Below are 12,484 nucleotides of genomic sequence, written 5' to 3' on the forward strand. Positions count from 1 at the left end.
CTTTACAGACTATCCTGTTTAGGCAGATTACTGTTATGTTTGCATATGTTTGCTCCTTTAATGATTCTATTTGAGGATAGGACTATTAAATATGCAGAGGCATTGTAACATCCCAAATTTTCAATTTGGAATGTTATACATTAGATCATCATGCATATCATATTTTATTTTGCTTTTGGTTTTGATCCTAGAAAGTCCTAAGCAATTCAAGGACCCACGGAGAGAGTTGGGGATTTCGTTATTTACATATTTGAGTTTTCTCAAATTTTGTAAACATGATCATTTGATTTTATTTATTTTATCATCAATTATTTCTATTACAAAAATATGAGAGAGGGAATAAAATGACTTTCCCAAAATATAGAAATATTGGGGATTTAATAAAAAAAATCAAATAAGTTTTATTTCGGAGTTTTTCGGTATTTTTATTTGAATTTAGGAAAAATGCGCGTTTTTCAAAATTGCATTTAGGGCCCAAATAAATGTTCACTTTATCGGGCTTGATTTTAGAAAGCCGGGAAAATTTATTTCAGGATTTTTGGAGTCCGTTTAGTATTTCTTTTTATTGTTTTTCCGAGCGTAATTATTTAGAAAAAAAAAGAGAGCGGAACCGACTATGGGCCGTACTCGGCCAGGACTCCCCTGGCCGGGGCCTTTATAAGCCGGGGCAAGCCAGCCCGAAGGCCAGCCGCCCCGAAACCCTAGGCCCAGCCGCCGCCGCCGCCAGCCGCCGCCGATCCGCCGGAGTCGCGCGTCGCCCGAGGTTCGCCGCCCTCGAAATCCGTGCCGTTTTTTTAGGGAAAAAAATTCTGTTCGTCGTTTTCTTTTTCATCGGATTTTCCGTGGTTATTTTCTGATCGCAATTTCTGATCCGATTTTCGTTTTAGTATAACTTTTCGCTCATTTATCGGAATCAGGCGATTCAAGCGCCTGGAGTTTCGTCTCGAAACCCTCTTTCCGAATAATCAACTTAAACAAGTTTTTCCTACTGTAAAATTTGACTTAGATCCAGATTACTAGAATGAAGTTGTTTTCTTTCGCCGTTTGATTTCTTTTGCTTCGTTCGATTTGATTCTTTTTGCAAACCAGTGTTCTTAAGTTGTACTTTCTGGTTAAATCTTCTATTTGAGTTTTACCTGTGCATTAGATGAGTACTTATTGTATGCTTGTTTGTTTGTCTGCGATAGAATACCCGGAGTGCGCCGCCTGTTACTTTGAATCTCTAGGTTTCGCGGATCATCAGCAAGGCAAGTAACACTTTGATCATGCCTTTTTCTACAACCCAGTTTTATTGCATTAGATCAATCCTCACACATTCAATGATTAGGATCTAATTAAATTGTGGGATGGGAAGTAGATGAGGTAGTACCTATTACCTGTTTATTATCAAACCTTTGAGAGTTATTTCTACGTTTGCTTATTATGCCATGCTATGCTAGTAGACGTGGATTGGGTGAGTGATATCCATGACAGATGTGAGATTGTTAATTAATGGTTTATCTAAGGTGGCAACCTAAACACACATCTGGGTGGATTGAGGCACCTGGGTATTCCAGGACTTGCCTGTTTTTCTTTTGGACCGTCACCCAGGCTCAAAGGGATCATGAGATTATTCATACTAGAAACTTCCGTGTGCAGCCACAAGCCATTATGGGCTCTGGCATAGTTGATTAAGTCGTGCGAACTCTTACAGGGTAGACTACCAGATGTAGGGGATGTAGGTGGTACGGTCTACCCGATCGTAAGGTCCTAGCGCTTCTGAAAGACTATGTCTCGGTCATCCGTTTCTCAAACACCATGTAGTGCGAGAAATCCAACGGAGGCGATCGAGTCTTGTGGGGAAAAGTGCGCAAACCTCTGCAGAGTGTAACAAACCAATCATGGTTAGTCGTGTCCCCCGTTATGGACATCTTGAGTATCTAGTACCTGGATTATCATGTGAATCTCAACATGTTACTCTAAAGTAAATTTTGTTGGGTTTAATGATGTTACTTTAATTGGGATTGAGAATGCTATCAACCATTCTCAATGTTTAACAACCACCATGATAGTAATTAAATTTTTTCCTTTGAAGTAGGGAAAAATTGGCTTTACGCAAAAACTGTAACCATAGAGCTTTCCACCAGCCAAATATGCATGTAGTATAGCTGTTTCATTCCATTACTCTCTATGTGTTACCTTGCCAGCATATTCCATGTGCTGACCCGTTTTCAGGCTGCAACGTTAATATTGCAGACTTTTCAGACGACGAATAAGGAGTTTTTAGGTCGTGGTTCTATACTCAGTGATGCCGTTGGAGTTGATGGACTCACTTATCTTCCAAGCCTTCCGCTGTTATCGTTATTAGATGGCCTTAAGCCATATTTATTGTAATAAGTTCTCTTTTGAGACACTCGATGTAATAAGTGTGTGATTGCTACTCTGCTATAAATCCTTCGAGTACTGTGTGGTGTCAGCATTACTGATCCAGGGATGACACCGGAGCACAGAGATCAGACTGTTTGAGGTCTGGTCGCTACAGAGATGGTATCAGAGCACACGCTGACTGTAGGACACGACCACTAAGCTAAAAGACCTAGATCACTACTCACTCTCTTCTCTTCTGACTTCTCATCTTTTCTACTCTTTAGGATGGCGGATGCAAGGAACAAGTTCACACAACCAGATGAAGATACACCCTTTGGACGCCACTTGAAGGAAGTCACTAGATACCTGAACATAGGAGTACCAAGCTTCACGGGAACCTACAACGCCGCTTTATCTGAAGAAGAGCGCTGGATGATTCAAGTTCAAGTTCCAGGAAGGACGTTCATGCCAGTCACTGAGCCCATAGAGTTTTCTTTTGATGCACCAACTTGGAGTCTAGGAATGAGTATGGCAGCTCACATCGCCATGGGACGCATTGGAGAAGTCTACCGCAAGGATCTCAAGGATACTATCTACCAGATTTGTGGGCGCCGAGATGAACATTGGGAGATGATCAGCACCAGGAAAGATAGATCAATTGCAGCTTTTATTCAGGAGTTAAACCAGCACATTCGACGACAGGAAAATCAGATGTGCGCCGACATGATAGATCTGAAGAAGGCTAAGACTAGAATCAAGGAACTGGAGGAAGAACTCAAGGCTACACGCGAAGATTATGAAGAAGAAATTGAAGTATTGGTGGAGAAGAATGACGATCTGATCAAGAAGATTGGTATATTTATGGGAGGCCCGACACCAGTAGATGGAGACGAAGAACCCAAGGAGATTAGCCCGGAAGACTACGTCATCATTGATGGCACCGACTCGGAAGCAGATAGTAGCGATGATGACTATGTTGATGAAGCAGGAGCAGATACCATGGAGTCTACAACCGTAGAATATTTCTAGTAGACCACCCCATCAGTAGTAGTAGTCCACCATGTAAATTTAGTAGTCCGAGCACTTTTGCGATAGCTAGATCGATTGAATGCCTTTGTTTGATTGAATGAAGTGAATTGTTTGCTTTTGCCTCATGTGCATATGGGTAGTGTTTTCTCTTTAGACCCCCTTTATTCTTATATCTCGTCTTTTCTAAACCCTCAGATGCCTCCGAGATGTGACCCCGGATTTGCCTTTCCGCCGGAGCTCACCCAGTTGATCCAGCAGCAGAACACCCTGATGCAGTTGCTAGTTCAGAATCAGAATCAGGGGAACAATAACAACAACCCACCACCACCACCTGTTGACCACTTAGCCCATTTTCTTAGGCTAAATCCGCCGGTGTTTTCCAGTAGCACCGAGCCGATAGTAGCAGATGATTGGCTCCGCAAGACAGCTAAGGAGTTGACCATAGCAGGATGCACAGATGCGGAGAAGGTGAAGTTTGCCGCACATCAGTTAGAAGGACTCGCAGCATCCTGGTGGGAGAATTTCACAGCCACCTTCCCAGTCGACACTGTCACATGGGACCCGTTTCAGCAGGCTTTCCGTACTGCCCATGTTTCAGCAGGAGCAATGGCCATGAAGAAGCGTGAGTTTCGTAACTTGCGCCAAGGAGGACGGACAGTTGGCCAGTATGTGGAGGAGTTTAGTAAGCTAGCACGTTATGCCCCAGATGACGTTGCTACGGATGCAGCTAAGCAGGAGAAATTCCTGGAAGGATTGAATGATGAGTTGAGTATGCAGTTGATGGTAGCCACCTTCAACAACTACCAGGAGTTGGTAGACCGTGCTCTTATGATTGAAGGGAAGCAGCAGCAAATTGAGAACCGCAAGAGGAAGTATGGACAAGGAAAGTATAATTCAGGAGCTCAGCAGAAGCCACGTTTTACCCCTAGACCGGGAGGACATTTTCAGCATACCCATGGAGTAGTTAGCTCGCACAATCACAATGGCACCAAGAATGGTAATGGGAATGGAGGAAGCAATGGACAGAACCGCAACACCCCATCAACCCCAGCCAAGAGAGATCCGAGTCAAGTCACCTGTTTCAAGTGTTCCAAGACCGGACATTATGCCAATGAATGTCCTGAAGGCCAAAACGGCAATGGAAGCTCTGGAAAGAAGCCGAACCCTTTCAACAGGGGACAGGTGAACCACGTTAATGTGGAGGAGGTTGAAACTCAGCCCGATGCAGTAATAGGTAAGTTTTTGGTTAAGTCATTTACTGCACTCGTTCCTTTTGATACTGGTGCATCGCATTCATACATCTCAAGGGGATTTGTGGATAAGTATAACCTACCAACCCAAGCCCTTAGGTCACCCATGTTAGTAACCTCGCCAGGAGCAGAGTATGTGGCTAGTCTATGGTGTGATCGGTTACCATTAAGGATTGGTAACTATGTTTTTCCCTCAGACCTAGTAGTATTGGAATCTCAAGGATTGGATGTGATATTAGGCATGGATTGGTTATCAAAGTATGAAGGAAATATTGAGTGTGCTAGTAAGTCAATTTTTCTTACCACACCAGAAGGGAGAAGGATCAAGTATGTATCCCGGCATGTGCCAAAGAGGACCCAAGTAAATTGCCTAACAGGAGTTGTGCAGGAGGAAGTACCAGTGGTAAGGGATTTCCCTAATGTATTTCCAGAAGAGTTGCCAGGCATGCCACCAGATAGAGATATAGAGTTTTTGATTGAGCTATTGCCAGGCACTAGGCCAATATCAAAGAGACCATATAGGATGCCGGCAAAGGAGTTGGTGGAAATTAAGAAGCAGATTAAGGAGTTACTGGATAAGGGATATATTCGCCCAAGTTCTTCGCCTTAGGGATCACCAGTACTTCTAGTGGAGAAGAAGGATGGATCGTTAAGGATGGTTGTTGATTATCGAGGATTGAACGAAGTAACGATCAAGAACAAGTACCCGCTACCAATGATCAATGATCTGTTTGATCGATTGCAAGGGGCTAAAGTGTTTTCCAAGATCGATTCGCGATCAGGATACCACCAGTTGAAGATTCGAGAACAGGATATTTCGAAGACAGCTTTTACCACCAGGTATGGGCTGTATGAGTATATCGTTCTGTCATTTGGTCTGACTAACGCGCCTGCCTATTTTATGAACATGATGAACAAAGTGTTTATGGAGTTTTTGGATAAGTTCGTTGTAGTGTTCATTGATGATATCCTGGTTTATTCGAAGACTGAAGAGGAGCATAAGGAGCATTTGCGTTTGGTACTTGGAAAGCTCAGAGAACACCAATTATATGCCAAGTTCAGCAAATGTGAGTTTTGGTTGAAGGAAGTAGGATTCCTCAGACACGTTATATCCGGAGAAGGTATAGCAGTAGATCCCGCTAAAGTTGAAACCGTGACCAAGTGGGAAGCCCCAACCACAGTTGGAGAGATCCGGAGTTTTCTTGGACTTGCGGGATACTACCGGAGATTTATTGAGAACTTCTCAAAGATTGCGAAGCCTATGACGGAGTTGCTGGAGAAGGATACTGAGTTCAAATGGACTGAGGAGTGTGAGGCAAGTTTTCAGGAATTGAAGAACCGTTTGGTTACCTCACCAGTGTTGGTTTTGCCAGATCAGACCAAGGATTATGAGGTGTATTGCGACGCTTCATGTCGAGGACTTGGAGCAGTGCTTATGCAGGAAGGGAGAGTTGTTTCGTATACTTCACGACAACTGAAGCCTCACGAATTGAATTATGCCACGCATGATTTGGAGTTAGCAGCCGTAGTGCATGCCTTGAAGACATGGAGACATTTCCTCATCGGAAATCATTGTGAGGTGTACACGGATCACAAGAGTTTGAAGTACATTTTCACGCAGAAGGAGTTGAACCTCAGACAACGGAGATGGTTGGAGCTCATCAAGGTTTATGATATGAAATTGCATTATCATCCCGGGAAAGCTAATGTAGTAGCTGATGCATTAAGCCGCAAGAGCCATGTCAATACGTTAATGACGGGAGAAATACCCAAGGAGTTAGTAGAAAATCTTCGTGAACTATGTGTGGAGATAGTTCCGAGAGGCTATGTAGCAACATTGGAAATTCAGTCAACTTTGATGGATAAAATCAGAGAGGCTCAGAAATCTGACAAGGAGATTGCTTCTATAAAAGAGAAAATGAGCCAAGGAAAAGCTAAGGGATTTCGTGAGGATGAGCACGACACCCTATGGTTTGAAGACCGTGTTTATGTACCCAATGACCCGGAGATCAGAAAGTTGATTCTGCAAGAGGCACATGATTCACCGTATTCGATTCACCCAGAAAATACCGAGATGTATTTGGATTTGAAGGATATTTTCTGGTGGACCGGAATGAAGAAGGATATTGCGGAGTATGTAGCAGTTTGTGACGTATGTCAGAGAGTAAAGGCAGAGCATCAGAAGCCAGCAGGATTGTTGCAACCATTGCCGATACCCGAATGGAAGTGGGATAAGCTAGGCATGGATTTTATCACGGGATTACCAAGGACTCGTTCAGGCTATGACTCGATTTGGGTTGTAGTTGATCGATTGATGAAGGTAGCTCATTTCATCCCAGTAAAGACCACTTACACCAGTGCTAAGTTGGCGAAGATATACATGACCAGGATCGTATGTCTGCATGGAGTTCCAAGGAGCATCGTATCAGATAGAGGAACCCAGTTTACCTCAAAGTTCTGGAAGCAGTTGCATGAGACTTTGGGTACTAGGCTAGAATTTAGTACAGCTTTTCATCCGCAGACAGATGGACAGACCGAGAGAGTCAATCAGATTTTGGAGGATATGCTGAGAGCTTGTGCGCTAGATTATGGATCTAGTTGGGACGATAATTTGCCATATGCGGAGTTCTCTTACAATAATAGCTATCAGACCAGTTTGAAGATGGCCTCTTTCGAAGCTCTGTACGGAAGGAGGTGCAGGACACCGTTGTCATGGGACGAAGTTGGAGACCGCCAGTTGTTTGGACCAGATCTGATTAAACAGTCTGAACAGAAGGTGAAGTTGATTTGCGATAGGCTCAAGGTAGCCCAGTCCAGGCAGAAGAGCTACGCAGATTCTAAACGCAAAGAGACAGTTTACGAAGTCGGAGACAGAGCTTATCTTCGAGTATCCCCACTTCGAGGGATTAAGCGCTTTGGAGTTAAGGGGAAGTTAGCGCCATGATTTGTAGGGCCATATCGAGTTTTGGAGCGTATGGGAGAAGTGGCCTACAAGTTGGAATTGCCAGGAGGATTGACAGGAGTTCATGATGTGTTCCACGTTTCTCTGTTGAAGAAGTGTCACGCGGAGATGGCTGACATACCTTTGAGAGACACAGTGCCATTAGAAGCAATTCAGTTGGATAACGATTTGACCTATGAGGAGAAACCAGTCAAGATTCTCGAGTTTGCCAGCCGAGTCACTCGCAGCAAGGTTATCAAGTTTTGCAAAGTTCAGTGGAGCCACCACACGGAGGATGAAGCCACCTGGGAGCGAGAGGAAGATTTGCTCAAGGACCACCCTCACCTATTTTCTAGCCAACCCGAATCTCGCGGGCGAGATTCATCTTAAGGGGGGTAGGTTTGTAACATCCCAAATTTTGAATTTGGAATGTTATACATTAGATCATCATCCATATCATATTTTATTTTGCTTTTGGTTTTGATCCTAGAAAGTCCTAAGCAACTCAAGGACCCACGGAGAGAGTTGGGGATTTCGTTATTTACATATTTGAGTTTTCTCAAATTTTGTAAACAGGATCATTTGATTTTATTTATTTTATCATCAATTATTTCTATTACAAAAATATGAGAGAGGGAATAAAATGACTTTCCCAAAATATAGAAATATTGAGGATTTAATAAAAAAATCAAATAAGTTTTATTTCGGAGTTTTTCGGTATTTTTATTTGAATTTAGGAAAAATGCGCGTTTTTCAAAATTGCATTTAGGGCCCAAATAAATGTTCACTTTATCGGGCTTTATTTTAGAAACCCGGGAAAATTTATTTCAGGATTTTTGAAGTCCGTTTACTATTTCTTTTTATTTTTTTCCGAGCGTAATTATTTAAAAAAAAAAGAGAGCGGAACCGACTATGGGCCGTACTCGGCCAGGACTCCCCTGGCCGGGGCCTTTATAAGCCGGGGTAAGCCAGCCCGAAGGCCAGCCGCCCCGAAACCCTAGGCCCAGCCGCCGCCAGCCGCCGCCGATCCGCCGGAGCCGCGCGTCGCCCGAGGTTCGCCGCCCTCGAAATCCTTGCGTTTTTTTAGGAAAAAAAATAAAAAAATTCCGTTCGTCGTTTTCTTTTTCGTCGGATTTTCCGCGGTTATTTTCTGATCGCGATTTCTGATCCGATTTTCGTTTTAGTATAACTTTTCGCTCGTTTATCGAAATCAGGCGATTCAAGCGCCTGGAGTTTCGTCTCGAAACCCTCTTTCTGAATAATCAACTTAAACAAGTTTTTGCTACTGTAAAATTTGACTTAGATCCAGATTACTAGAACGAAGTTGTTTTCTTTCGCCGTTTGATTTCTTTTGCTTCGTTCGATTTGATTCTTTTTGCAAACCAGGGTTCTTAAGTTGAACTTTCTGGTTAAATCTTCTATTTGAGTTTTACCTGTGCATTAGATGAGTACTTATTGTATGCTTGTTTGTTTGTCTGCGATAGAATACCCGGAGTGCGCCGCCTGTTACTTTGGATCTCTAGGTTTCGCGGATCATCAGCAAGGCAAGTAACACTTTGATCATGCCTTTTTCTACAACCCAGTTCTATTGCATTAGATCAATCCTCAAACATTGCATGATTAGGATCTAATTAAATTGTGGGATGGGAAGTAGATGAGGTAGTACCTATTACCTATTTATTATCAAACCTTTGGGAGTTATTTCTACGTTTGCTTATTATGCCATGCTATGCTAGTAGACGTGGATTGGGTGAGTGATATCCATGACAGATGTGAGATTGTTAATTAATGGTTTATCTAAGGTGGCAACCTAAACACACATCTGGGTGGATTGAGGCACCTGGGTATTCCAGGACTTGCCTGTTTTTCTTTTGGACCGCCACCCAGGCTCAAAGGGATCATGAGATTATTCATACTAGAAACTTCCGTGTGCAGCCACAAGCCAAATTTTTTCCTTTGAAGTAGGGAAAAATTGGCTTTACGCAAAAACTGTAACTATAGAGCTTTCCACCAGCCAAATATGCATGTAGTATAGCTGTTTCATTCCATTACTCTCTACGTGTTACCTTGCCAGCATATTCCATGTGCTGACCCGTTTTCAGGCTGCAACGTTAATGTTGCAGACTTTTCAGACAACGAATAAGGAGTTTTCAGGTCGTGGTTCTATACTCAGTGATGCCGTTGGAGTTGATGGACTCACTTATCTTCCAAGCCTTCCGCTGTTATCGTTATTAGATGGCCTTAAGCCATATTTATTGTAATAAGTTCTCTTTTGAGACACTCGATGTAATAAGTGTGTGATTGCTACTCTGCTATAAATCCTTCGAGTACTGTGTGGTGTCAGCATTACTGATCTAGGGATGACACCGGAGCACAGAGATCAGACTGTTTGAGGTCTGGTCGCTACAGGCATTTAGTTTGTAATGTTGAATAATAATTTTAGTGATTTTCTACAGTAGAGTATGATAAGGTTTTTGCAATGGTTTATACTAACTTATCTCACGAGTCCTTGTTGAGTTTTGTGTGGATGAAGCTTTTGAGATTTAGGGAGGCCGTGATATGAGAGGAATTAAGGAGTCACGAAATCTCAAGCTTGGGGATGCCCAAGGAACCCCAAGATAATATTTCAAGAAGTCTCAAGCGTCTAGGCTTGGGGATGCCCCGGTTGGCATCCCACCTTTCTTCTTCAACAACTATCGGTTAGTATCGGTTGATCCTAAGTTTTTGCTTCTTCACATGATGTTTGCTATTTTTAGATGTCATTTTATTTTGATTTGCTTGCTGTTTGAATAGAATACCAAGATCTGAAATTATTAAATGTTAGATAGTCTTCACATAGTTGCATAATTATTCGACTACTCATTGATCTTCACTTATATCTTTCGGAGTAGTTTGTCATTTGCTCTAGTGCTTCACTTATATCTTTCAGAGCATGGTGGTAGTTTTATTTTGAAGAAATAGATGAACTCTCATGCTTCACTTATATTATTTTCAGTCTTAAATAGCATGGTAATTTGCTTAAAATCCTAATATGCTAGGTATACAAGATTAGTAAAAACTTTCTTATGAGTGTGTTGAATACTATGAGAAGTTTGATATTTGATAATTGTTTTGAGATATGGAGATGGTGATATTAGAGTCATGCTAGTTGAGTAGTTGTGAATTTGATAAATACTTGTGTTAAAGCTTGTGATTCCGCTAGCATGCACGTATGGTGAACCGTTATGTGATGAAGTCGGAGCATGATTTATTTATTGATTGTCTTCCTTAGGAGTGGCGGTCGGGGACGAGCGATGGTCTTTTCCTACCAATCTATCCCCCTAGGAGCATGCGCGTAGTACTTTGTTTTGATAACTAATAGATTTTTGCAATAAGTATGTGAGTTCTTTATGACTAATGTTGAGTCCATGGATTATACGCACTCTCACCCTTCCACCATTGCTAGCCTCTCTAATACCGCGCACTTTTCGCCGGTATCATACACCCACCATATACCTTCCTCAAAACAGCCACCATACCTACCTATTATGACATTTCCATAGCCATTCCGAGATATATTGCCATGCAACTTTCCACCGTTCCGTTTATTATGACACGCATCATCATTTTCATATTGCTTGCATGATCATGTAGTTGACATTGTATTTGTGGCAAAGCCACCATTCATAATTCTTTCATACATGTCACTCATGCATCATTGCACATCCCGGTACACCGCCGGAGCCATTCATATAGAGTCATATCTTGTTCTAAGTATCGAGTTGTAATTCTTGAGTTGTAAGTAAATAAAAGTGTGATGATCATCATTATTAGAGCATTGTCCCAGTGAGGAAAGGATGATGGAGACTATGATTCCCCCACAAGTCGGGATGAGACTCCGAACGAAAATAAATAAATAAAAGAGACCAAAGAAGCCCAAATAAAAAAGGAGAAAAAAAGAGGCCATAAAAAAAGAGAAAGGCCCAAATAAAAATTAAAAAATTAAAAAAATGAGAGAAAAAGAGAGAAGGGTCAATGCTACTATCCTTTTACCACACTTGTGCTTCAAAGTAGTACCATGATCTTCATGATAGAGAGTCTCCTATGTTGTCACTTTCATATACTAGTGGGAATCTTTCATTATAGAACTTGGCTTGTATATTCCAATAATGGGCTTCCTCAAAATGCCCTAGGTCTTCATGAGCAAGCGAGTTGGATGCACACCCACTAGTTTCTTTTGTTGAGCTTTCATACATTTATAGCTCTAGTGCATCCGTTGCATGGCAATCCCTACTCACTCACATTGATATCTATTGATGGGCATCTCCATAGCCCGTTGATACGCCTAGTTGATGTGAGACTATCTTCCCCTTTTGTCTTCTCCACAACCACCATTCTATTCCACCTATAGTGTTATGTCCATGGCTCATGCTCATGTATTGCGTAAAGATTGAAAAAGTTTGAGAACATCAAAAGTATGAAACAATTGCTTGGCTTGTCATCGGGGTTGCGCATGATTTAAATATTTTGTGTGGTGAAGATGGTGTTGGGGAACGTAGTAATTTCAAAAAAAATCCTACGCACACGCAAGATCATGGTGATGCATAGCAACGAGAGGGGAGAGTGTTGTCTACGTACCCTCGTAGACCGGCAACGGAAGCGTTAACATAACGTAGAGGAAGTAGTCGTACGTCTTCCCGATCCGACCGATCCAAGTACCGAACGTATGGCACCTCCGAGTTCTGCACATGTTCAACTCGGTGACGTCCCTCGAGCTCTGATCCAGCCGAGTTTTGAGGGAGAGCTCCATCAGCACGACGGCGTGATGACGGTGATGATGTTCTACCGACGCAGGGCTTCGCCTAAGCACCGCTACGATATGACCAAGGTGGAATATGGTGGAAGGGGGCACCGCACAGGGCTAAGGAACAATCATGAA

This window comes from Triticum urartu, chromosome 3, assembly GCF_003073215.2.
Source record: "Triticum urartu cultivar G1812 chromosome 3, Tu2.1, whole genome shotgun sequence".
Taxonomy (NCBI): Eukaryota; Viridiplantae; Streptophyta; class Magnoliopsida; order Poales; family Poaceae; genus Triticum; species Triticum urartu.